This window comes from Podarcis bocagei, assembly GCF_964188305.1.
Source record: "Podarcis bocagei genome assembly, chromosome: 1".
Lineage (NCBI taxonomy): Eukaryota > Metazoa > Chordata > Lepidosauria > Squamata > Lacertidae > Podarcis > Podarcis bocagei.
The window spans coordinates 68,344,618-68,354,075 of NC_138125.1; the positions used below are offsets into that span (position 1 = coordinate 68,344,618).

Sequence of the window (9,458 nt, forward strand, 5' to 3'; positions counted from 1 at the left end):
CCCGCTTTGTGACGAGACCGCCAATGTGGCATGACTTGCGGGGAGGGAAACAATGCCCAAAGGGGGCGGGGATGTTGAATGAAGAAATTAAGAGAACTGTGGCTTATGCTGTTGCACATAGCAATGAGTCCCATGAAAGTCAGGACAGAAAGAAAGACCCAGCACTTTTTAAGCAATTCCCGGTCCAGCATTCTCGCTGGTGCTGTGGTTTATTTATGCACCTTGAAGACTCAAATGCAGGATTCTCTTTTGCCTATGACAAATAAACCAGCAAGCTGCAAAGAACACCGAAAAGATAATGCTGGTGGCAGAGGAATCATTGATCTTCCTTAAACTAACATTAATTTTAGAAAGGCAGCTGGAGGGCTGTTGGTCTGCTCCATACAAGCTGACAGCAGTAAATTGGAAAACAAAGCTTGACATCTTTCCATGCGTTCCTTATTGTACGGCAAATTTTTTATAACACCTTGGTTCCCGGCTGGCTGTAAATTTCACTTCATTAAAGATTTCACATCTGGAGCATAAATATGCACTCTTTAAAGTAATTAGCTCTTGGAGTAGTCTGTCTGCAATATAAATGACAACAAACCCCAACACAACTTCTTTGACTGAGCACTTTGGTGATAAAGTTTTGTACAGATGTGAACTTGGAAAGATATCCTTTATTGATGCAGCAGAGTTGGGAGGAAATTCAAAAGGAGGGGAAAGTTTGACCAAATTAATTTTAAAAAGGATAGCACAAGCTTGAGGAAGATCCAGAAAATATACTGGGCATTACCTCACTTTATAGTTCGGAAAATGAGTAAGAATGTATGTATGTATGGATGTATTTTTTATGAATTGTAGCTTGAAAGGGCACTGCTTCTTCCTGCTGCCCTCTGATCTGCAGTCTTGATTTTTCATCTACCATTCCAGACCTCAGTTATATCAGAAAGGCTTATGTAACACAATAGGGTTTATTACATTAAGTCTAATTGGCCATGATCCAGAATACTGAACAAAAGAAACAATAGCACGAGCACATCCATATTTTGAAACTTGATTAATTTTCTAAAGATTGGTTATTATTATATATTTATCTTACAAAAGAGATTGAGAATAACTCCAGAGCGAATGGGCGGTAGAATGGCAAATACAATTCAATGTAAACCACTTCAAAGTGATACATGTGGGTGCAAAATAAAATATTATTTTTGCACATGTGCTAATGGGGCCTTGAAATGGTGGTAGCTGACCAGGAATGAGACAATAGACAGATATATGCAGATGGCAACCCTATGCTCAGCAGCTTTGAAAAAGGCAAATTCCATGCTAAGGGATTATGAGGAAAGGAATTGCAACTGCTGACATCACAATGGCATTATAGAAATTGATGGTAAGACCACATTTGGAATACCGTGTACATCTCTGGTCCCCTCACCTCAAAAAGGGTATTGTAGAGTTTGAAAAAGATTCAGGAAAGGGCAACCAAAATGATCAAGGAGATGGAAAAACTGCCCTATGAGGAAAGGTTCAAGTATCTGGGAATTTTTATAGGGGAAAAAAGTGAGTAGGAGGTGACATGACAGAAGTTTTTAAAATTATATATGGAATGGAGAAAGTGGACAGAGAAATGTTTTCCTCCCTCTCTCTTAACACTAGAACTTGTAGACATCCCTTGTAGACATCCAATGAAGCTGAATGTTGGCAGAGACGGGATACCTAAAAGTCAGTACTTCTTCACACAATGCACAGGAGGCAGTGATGGCTTTGCAAGAGGTCTAGGCAAATACATGGAGGAAAAGGCCGTCTGTGGCTACTAGACATTGTGGCTGTGCTCTGCCTCCATGGGTGGAAGCAGTAATACTTCTGAATACCAGCTGCTGGAAACTGCAGGAGCAAAGAGTCCTCTTATGTGTGGGTCCTGTTGGCAGGTTTCCTACAGACATCTGTTTAGGTGCATAAAATTTCAGAGCTCACCCATCTCCTATTTCCCCCCCCCCATCCGCTGTGACTGTGTATATTTAAAAGAACTAGACATGCTGCTGGAGGTTGTAGTCTTACAAGAGAAAGAAGAAACTGTAATCTTCTAAGTTGTCAGACAAAAGACTAGAACAAAAATTACAAATGACAACTATGTACAGAGCATTTCTCTCTTGCAAGGCAACCGGTTTTCATCCTAAGATACTAAAATTGCCTGAGAATCACCTACCTCAGTTTGCCTCTGATGTAAGGCAGAAACAGATTTTATAAACCAAACAAATAAATAGCCAATTAATCCTTAACCATTTATAAGGAGCAGAATCTTCATTTCATTAATGTTACTAATCAATACCTATACCCATTCAAGAGACAGCATGCTGAAGTGAATAATAATAATAATTTATTATTTATACCCCACCCATCTGGCTGGGTTTCTCTAGCCACTCTGGGTTGCTTCCAACAAAATATTAAAATATAGGGAGACCTGTGTTCCTTTCCTTACTACCAAGCATGGATGGTATTTCTATGTAATGAAATCCCAAAGGCAGAAAAGATTTAGGTGGAGTTGAGCGGAACCTTAGTCTTCCCATCACTTCTCTGTTCCAATCTATCCCCTTTATTGCCATGATAGAATATCCCAACAGCATCTTCTTTCATATGTTAGTGAGTAACTATCTACCCATCTGAAAATCACATGCTGTGGAAATAAAGGACAATCAGTAAAGAGATTGGTAGCTGAATAGTTCAGGCTTGTCAGGAAAGAAAGCATAAAGGCAAAGGTGTGAATGGGTGACAACTTTCTGGAGTTGTTAGACATAATTAGAAATATGTCAGAAATAAATGGAAGACCGAAAGCTACATTCATGTGCTATATTTTCCTGCAGCCCTTGGTTCAGCAACAATTTAAGGGATGTGGAATCGTAAAGGAGAAAATGGACCAATGCTTCTGCTTTGGGAACATCACAATGTCTGGACTGGGGCATTCTCCCAGTTATAGATGTTTCCCTTCTACACCTATCCACCGCAGGAAGTCCGATTTATTATGACAGGCTCACAATAGCTTACTTGCCCCCTAAAAATGAAAATCTGAGGAAGATAAGCCCCACCAGCTATTAATTTTGTAGATCATCATCTAATAATATATCCAATTTTTATAATCATTAATACTCTGACCACTTCTTGAAGACATAAGAAGAGTTCTACTTGATCAGACCAAAGACCCATCTGGTCCAGTATCCTCTTCTCCCAGTGGCCAACCAGATGAGTGCAACTCATTTTCTCCCCTTTTGATTCTCGCAAAGAAAGGTGGGCCATAAATTTGTTTATATTGTACAAAACATGGGAACATAGGAAGCTGCTTTATCCTAGGTTTGGCCATTGGTTCATCTAGCTTAGTATTGATAACACTATCTGGCAGCAGCTCAACCGGGGTTCAGGCAGGGGGAATTCCCAGACCTACCTAGAGATGTTGGGGTTTGAACCTGGAACCTCCTGGACGCAAAGTGGAACTTCTGCTGTTGAGCTATGGCCCTTCTGTAACGGAAGCTATTGATAGACTTCATATATATTCTTGTCAGAACTTGAAGCAGGCATTTGATTTCAAATGGGACACTCTTTGTGCTTGGTAAGCTTGGAGGAATCTGTAAATTTGCAGATGAATTTGTTTGTTGATTAGGAATCGTGAAACCAAACATCAAACTCTCTAAGTATTGTTGCATTTCCAGCTTGATCTGTAACCTTTGCAATAGGAAACAGGCAAAAATGCAGGCATCAGTGATACTATCTGAACATTTCCTCAGGACACAGCTCACATAGATAGGAATAAACATTAACATATATAGTGTTTTTCTCCACAATTGTATACCAACTTATGATTTTAAGAATTATTTCCTTCTACGTTTTATTTACATTTCCCACAGTCATTATTGTAAAAAATGAATCTCAATGCATTTTTAATCTAACCCTATTTTTGGAAGACATATGAAAATTGAACCAGAACATAAAGGGAAGGTTTACCTATAGTTGTGTTCAAGACTAGACTGGTTTTGACAAATTCAGAAGCTGCACACACAATATTATTGTTATTTATTTTCTGTGTTATTCTCATTTGGGCATCCCTGATACATTTGGAAACGTAGCCTCCAGTGAAGAAAAGTCAGATTCTGTTTTGCAAAGAGGAACTTTTTCTACATATATTACTGTCTGGTCATTTTTTCTACCTTTTCTTCTGAAAGGCATTACAAAGTTTACAATTCATGCACAATATTGGGTTCAGGAAAGATTACAGCTAAGGCAAATTCTGGTTTTCAAATATCTGTCAGCTCAGATTCCATTCGTTAATTTGAGTGAAATTCTCACCAGTTTATAGGCTTACTATATTCAACTAGCTAGAGCTTATTTTTTCTAATGATAATGCATAATCTCTCCTCATGCATTTAACAGTATGTGTGAGGGCTTAAACTGAGTGGGGAGGGCAGTCTGAGAGGTGTGTGTCAATGAGGGACATCCCAGTGTCTTCCACCCTACCTGCTCTTCTTCAGGGTGTTGGGAAAGTCTAACCATGTTCAGATGGATGGGGTTAGAATCCTCATTTAAAACAGGAGCTCTGATTAGGGGGAAAAGGAACAAAGGAAGCTGCCTTAGACCATTGGTCCATCTTGCTTTCCAGGGTTTCAGGCAGGAGTCTACACCTCAACAGCCCTACACCTGGAGATGCTGAGGATTCAACTTTCGACCTTCTGCAAGCAAAACAGATGGTCTACCACTGTGATATGGCCCTTCCCCTCATGCTGAGTTTCCGATTTAATAATTTTTATTAAATTTCCAATTAACAAACCAATCATATCACATTAATTCCAAATTATACCAATACATAATAAACTCCAAATATTTAGCCAAATTTTAATTTTTTTGTTGGGGGTACCCATGCTTCGAGTTCAGAAAGGGTCCAATCATCTCATATTTCTGCTGCTTTGATGTTCACGAAGTCCCATCTTTCCATCTTTTTGTTGTTATCCTTTACAAATCCCATCTTCCAATCTTCTTATCATTATCATTTTTCTTCTTAATAACCTCTGAGTTATCTCCACAAGTGAGTTGAGGCAAACATCTGTGGTATATTTTTATGATACACTGGTATATAAATGTTTAAATAACTAATAAACAAACAAACAAATAAATAATACCCCCACTTTGTTGCAGTTTTCTGGCTCATGATATGTCTCTGATATGGTCCACAGTGTTGAACAAATTGTTCATCTTTGATACTTGATTAAATGGCAGAAAGATTTTTGTTGTTGTTGTTAATCCTTATGTAGGGTTATAAATGTTTCACATGTTTTACTCTCTTCCTAGCATGACGCCTTTCAAAGCTGAGTTGGGCTTCCCCTTGCTAGCATGACGCCCGTACCTTTAATGACAGGCAGGAAGAAACTGAGAAGATGAAGTTCATTTCAGCATGAAAATGATATGAAAAGCCTTGTTAAATTTCTGTCAGGTAGGTGTTAAAGGAGTAGCCCTCCCAGGAAATAATTGGCAATTACAGAAGTCAAGGTTAACTATATAAAACCTGATATTTACCTGATGTTAGGAGACAAACTTTCCTCTTGGAAGCAGCAATGGACAGCATGACAGAGCTGCACCATTCAAATTAAAGGCAAAGCTACCTAGTTTGCAGTTCCCGAAATAATACACGGACTGAAAAAGGCATCCTTCGAAATTTCCACTTCTCTGAATTTTTCAAACCACTTCCGCAACTAAGTAGTGTGTACAAAAATGCATATACGTAATAAATTGTGTGTTAAAATACACATATTTGTGCAAATACAGTGGTACCTTGGGTTACAGACACTTCAGTTTACAGATGCTTCAGGTTACAGACTCCGGTAACCCAGAAATAGTACCTCGGGTTAAGAACTTTGCTTCAGGAAGAGAACAGAAATTGTGTGTGGGGGGGGAGGCCCCATTAGCTAAAGTGGTACGAACAGTTTCAGGTTAAGAACGGACCTCCAGAACAAATTAAGTTCTTAACGCGAGGTACCACTGTAACATACAAAAATACATTACGTTATGGGAAATTGCTTTGCACAATGCGTGCATTGGACAACACTGCATACAAAAATGTGTATTTTAGAATTAGAATATTCACACAAAAATGCTGGTGAACTTCCACGAGGACTTTAAAAGAAAAAAAGAATTGGCAAAGTGATGTGGGAATGTGGAAAACTGAACTTATTATTAGAAAAATGAGAAACTGACAGAAACTGAAATTGACAGATTTCCCCATCCCTATCCTGGAGTAAATAATTTTTGTACTCTACACACTTTCAGTTTGCTTCTTCCTCTACAGGTGTGGCTTGCCAGTGTAGTCCAACAATCACCCCTTCTGACACCTTGTAATGAACCCTTAACCGCAGAATGTAATGCATGTCTGTTAAAAGTAAGATGTATTGAGTTCAGTGGGACTTACTTCCAGAGTTTGGAAGTAAGCGTTGAGAGTTTAGCTCAGTCAGTAGAGCCTGAGTCACTTAATCTGAGGATTGTGGGTTCAAGCCTCACATTGGGTGAAAGATTCCTGTAGATGATCCTTGTGGTTCCTTCCACTTCTACAGTTCAATGATTCTATTCCACCTTTATAGATGGTTCAATTTCAGTTTCCTCACTAGGGCTTCTGCATTCTAATTATTAGCACATCTGATTTGGTCCAAATTTAGCCAATGGTGAAACAAATACAAATAAGCTATGGTTTTTACACCATCGCAATAAGCGATGGTTTTTAAATTGTACTCTCTAAAATGTGCTTAGTGAACATCACAGCAACTAAATATGTTTTTGCTTGATATGCCATAGTAGAATAAGTGTTCGATCAGTATTTCATAGCATGATACAATAAAACAGGGAAATAGTTTATATTTGTTTGATAAGGTTAACATTTTTTAAGACACACAGAATAATTCTCTTTATAAGGCATGTCAAAATAGCATGTCATTATCATCGCATAGTCACTCTGAACTGATGAATCTAATTTTCCGTAAGACTGACCGCTCTTCTGAGATTCCTGCAAAAGGCTGAGGGGATGCAAAATTAAATTAATATACTGATATAATATAATATAGTGCAGGTATGAAAAAACAGTGCCACCATTAGTCTGAGTTGCACTGCTGCATTCATTTTTAAATATTGCCAAGATGCTGTGTAGGGTATACATGAAAATATGAGTTCTCATTAATGACCAGGCCAATTTATTAGAAAATAAATAGAGTCTGGGCCTTGTGCCAATAGCATGTATCTGAGAGGCTGTAAAAGGGGTCCTAATGCAAGGGTTTATGAGACTATTTTAGGTAGGGTCTATGTGCAAGTGCATGTGTTATACATATCATGATACAAATGCCCACTTCAGTGTATCTCAAAATTTAATGATGGTCTGCAAAATCCTCAAAGGATAGTGATTATTGTAAGTCATTGCATATGCTGGGAGCTCTGCAATGCCTGCCTCACAACACGGAGGGCAAAGGGTACGTCCTGGCAGTACTTGGCATATAATTATCTTTGTGCTTTATTTGTGAGCTCTCTCTTCAACTGCAAACGGAATGAAAGGACCTAGGTGAGTTGCCTCACAGAGCCTAGATAAAATAAAGAGCTTAGGAAAAGTTGTGTGTTTTTTTTTAATAAGCTCACTGACTTCGGCATCCAGTATCTATTCCACACTTTCTTCACTAGGGCTGCTTATAAAAACCTCCTCCTGGGCTAGGAGCAATAATTCCCCCATCCATGATCTGATTATGAATGAGAAGGCTGATCTGGTCTGTACCACTGAGACCCGGGTGGGTGAGCAGGGTGAAGTTGGTTTCACCTAGCTGTGCTTACCTGGGTACTTGATGCAACACCAGGGCAGAATCGAGGGATGGGGAGGGGAGTTGCTGTGGCCTATAGGAATTCTCTCTCTCTCTCTTTCTTTCTCTCTCTCCAGGCTCTCTGTCCAGTTCTAAGGTGGGGATCTAGTTTGTGTGTTCCTGGCTTTGGGAACATTGGTTCCACCAAACAAGACAGCTAGTGGAAGGGAATTTCTCCCACTTTCCTCACACATACATACACACACCGCACCATTCCCAAATCTTCTCTGGAGTGTTGGGGAAAACCCAGAACGCATTGGGGAACAGAAAGTTGGAGAACCTTACATTAGACAAGGAGAAATCCTTTCGCTAGTAGAATTTTCTCACGAGTGCTGTGTTGAATACAAGTCTTAATAATGATTCTAAAATGCATCTAAGCATGGCCGCTCATCACCATTAAAAAAATATGGAATTAAGCCAAATTTAGATACATCTGCTGGTGACACCTGTCAAGAACAACTGTTTTTGACGACATTTCCTGTCCTATTTACCTACAAGGGCATTTATAATAAAACCTTCTGCAGAACCATGAAGAAACAGTACAGCATTCTAATGTGGTTGGTCCAATTCCTTCATGTAGAAACCCAACTAACACTTTTCAGCTGTTTTTCTTTTTTTAGGTGCCTGATATATTTTCCTGCTACCAACAGTTAGTAGTGAAATTTGGGTCCTGCTATAATCTACAAGCTACGATTTCTCTGGAGTGCCCTCCTGTTTCCCAGTGAAATTACTTAGCACATTTCAGTGTGAATTTTGTCCTAACTGCATTTCTTTCCCCACCTACCCTCAGTCAACTCAAATTTCAGCCGAGACAAATTATAAAGCTAAGAAGTAAAGGTCAAGGCAAATTGCTACAGGTTATCTTAAATGTTGGTTTCCAGCTCAGTTATTGCTATTTCTCTGGTGGCTTTCAAGTATTTATGAATGTGGTGGTGGAAGCACTCATATGCCCACCTGCAAACATGTTGCCTACTTCTACGGGATGGCCTGGGCAGAGAAAATGGGGACATTAGCTGAAAATATTCATCCAAGTCTCATTTCATTTGTTCTTTAAGTTGTTTCCCAAGTACAGGTGCGGGCAATCTTTGGCTCTCCAGATGCTGCTGAACTACAACTCCCAACAGTCCCAGATAGGATGGCCAGGGAAGATGACAGGTGTAGTTCAGCAATATCAGAACAGCCATGGGTTCCCCACACCTGGCTGAGTATATAGAAGGTGGGGTGGCACTTCACCTCATCTTAGTTGAAATTCCACTGGTGCATGATGAGATGTAGCTGAAGCATCTGCCTTGACTCACTGAAGTAGACTAGCTGTTGCATTTAAAAATAATCTAGTTGAATGAGAAAAAAATTATGGATTAACAACAACAACAACAACAACAACAACAATAAATACTTCATACACTGTCCTTCAAATATCTCAGGGTGGTTCACAACAGAAAAATGCAAAATGAGAATACAAAATATACAATAAAATGAAAACAAAGAAACAAAAACAAACCAATAACCCTCCTTCTACAAAAACATTTAAAAATCCATAGAATGCTAATCAGCCCAACAACTGGCTGAAGAGAAACATTTTCGCCTGGTGCCTAAAGCTATGTA

At 39.2% G+C, this 9,458-nt stretch overlaps 1 long non-coding RNA gene across 1 annotated transcript; it reads left to right on the top strand.

The window, feature by feature from the left end:
* The first annotated feature begins 1,380 nt into the window (after positions 1-1,380).
* Positions 1,381-8,705, top strand: LOC308585269. Its single transcript, XR_014007209.1, has 3 exons — positions 1,381-1,545; positions 5,317-5,458; positions 8,474-8,705. It is a non-coding gene; the product is annotated as an uncharacterized lncRNA (long non-coding RNA).
* The last annotated feature ends 753 nt before the right edge of the window (positions 8,706-9,458 follow it).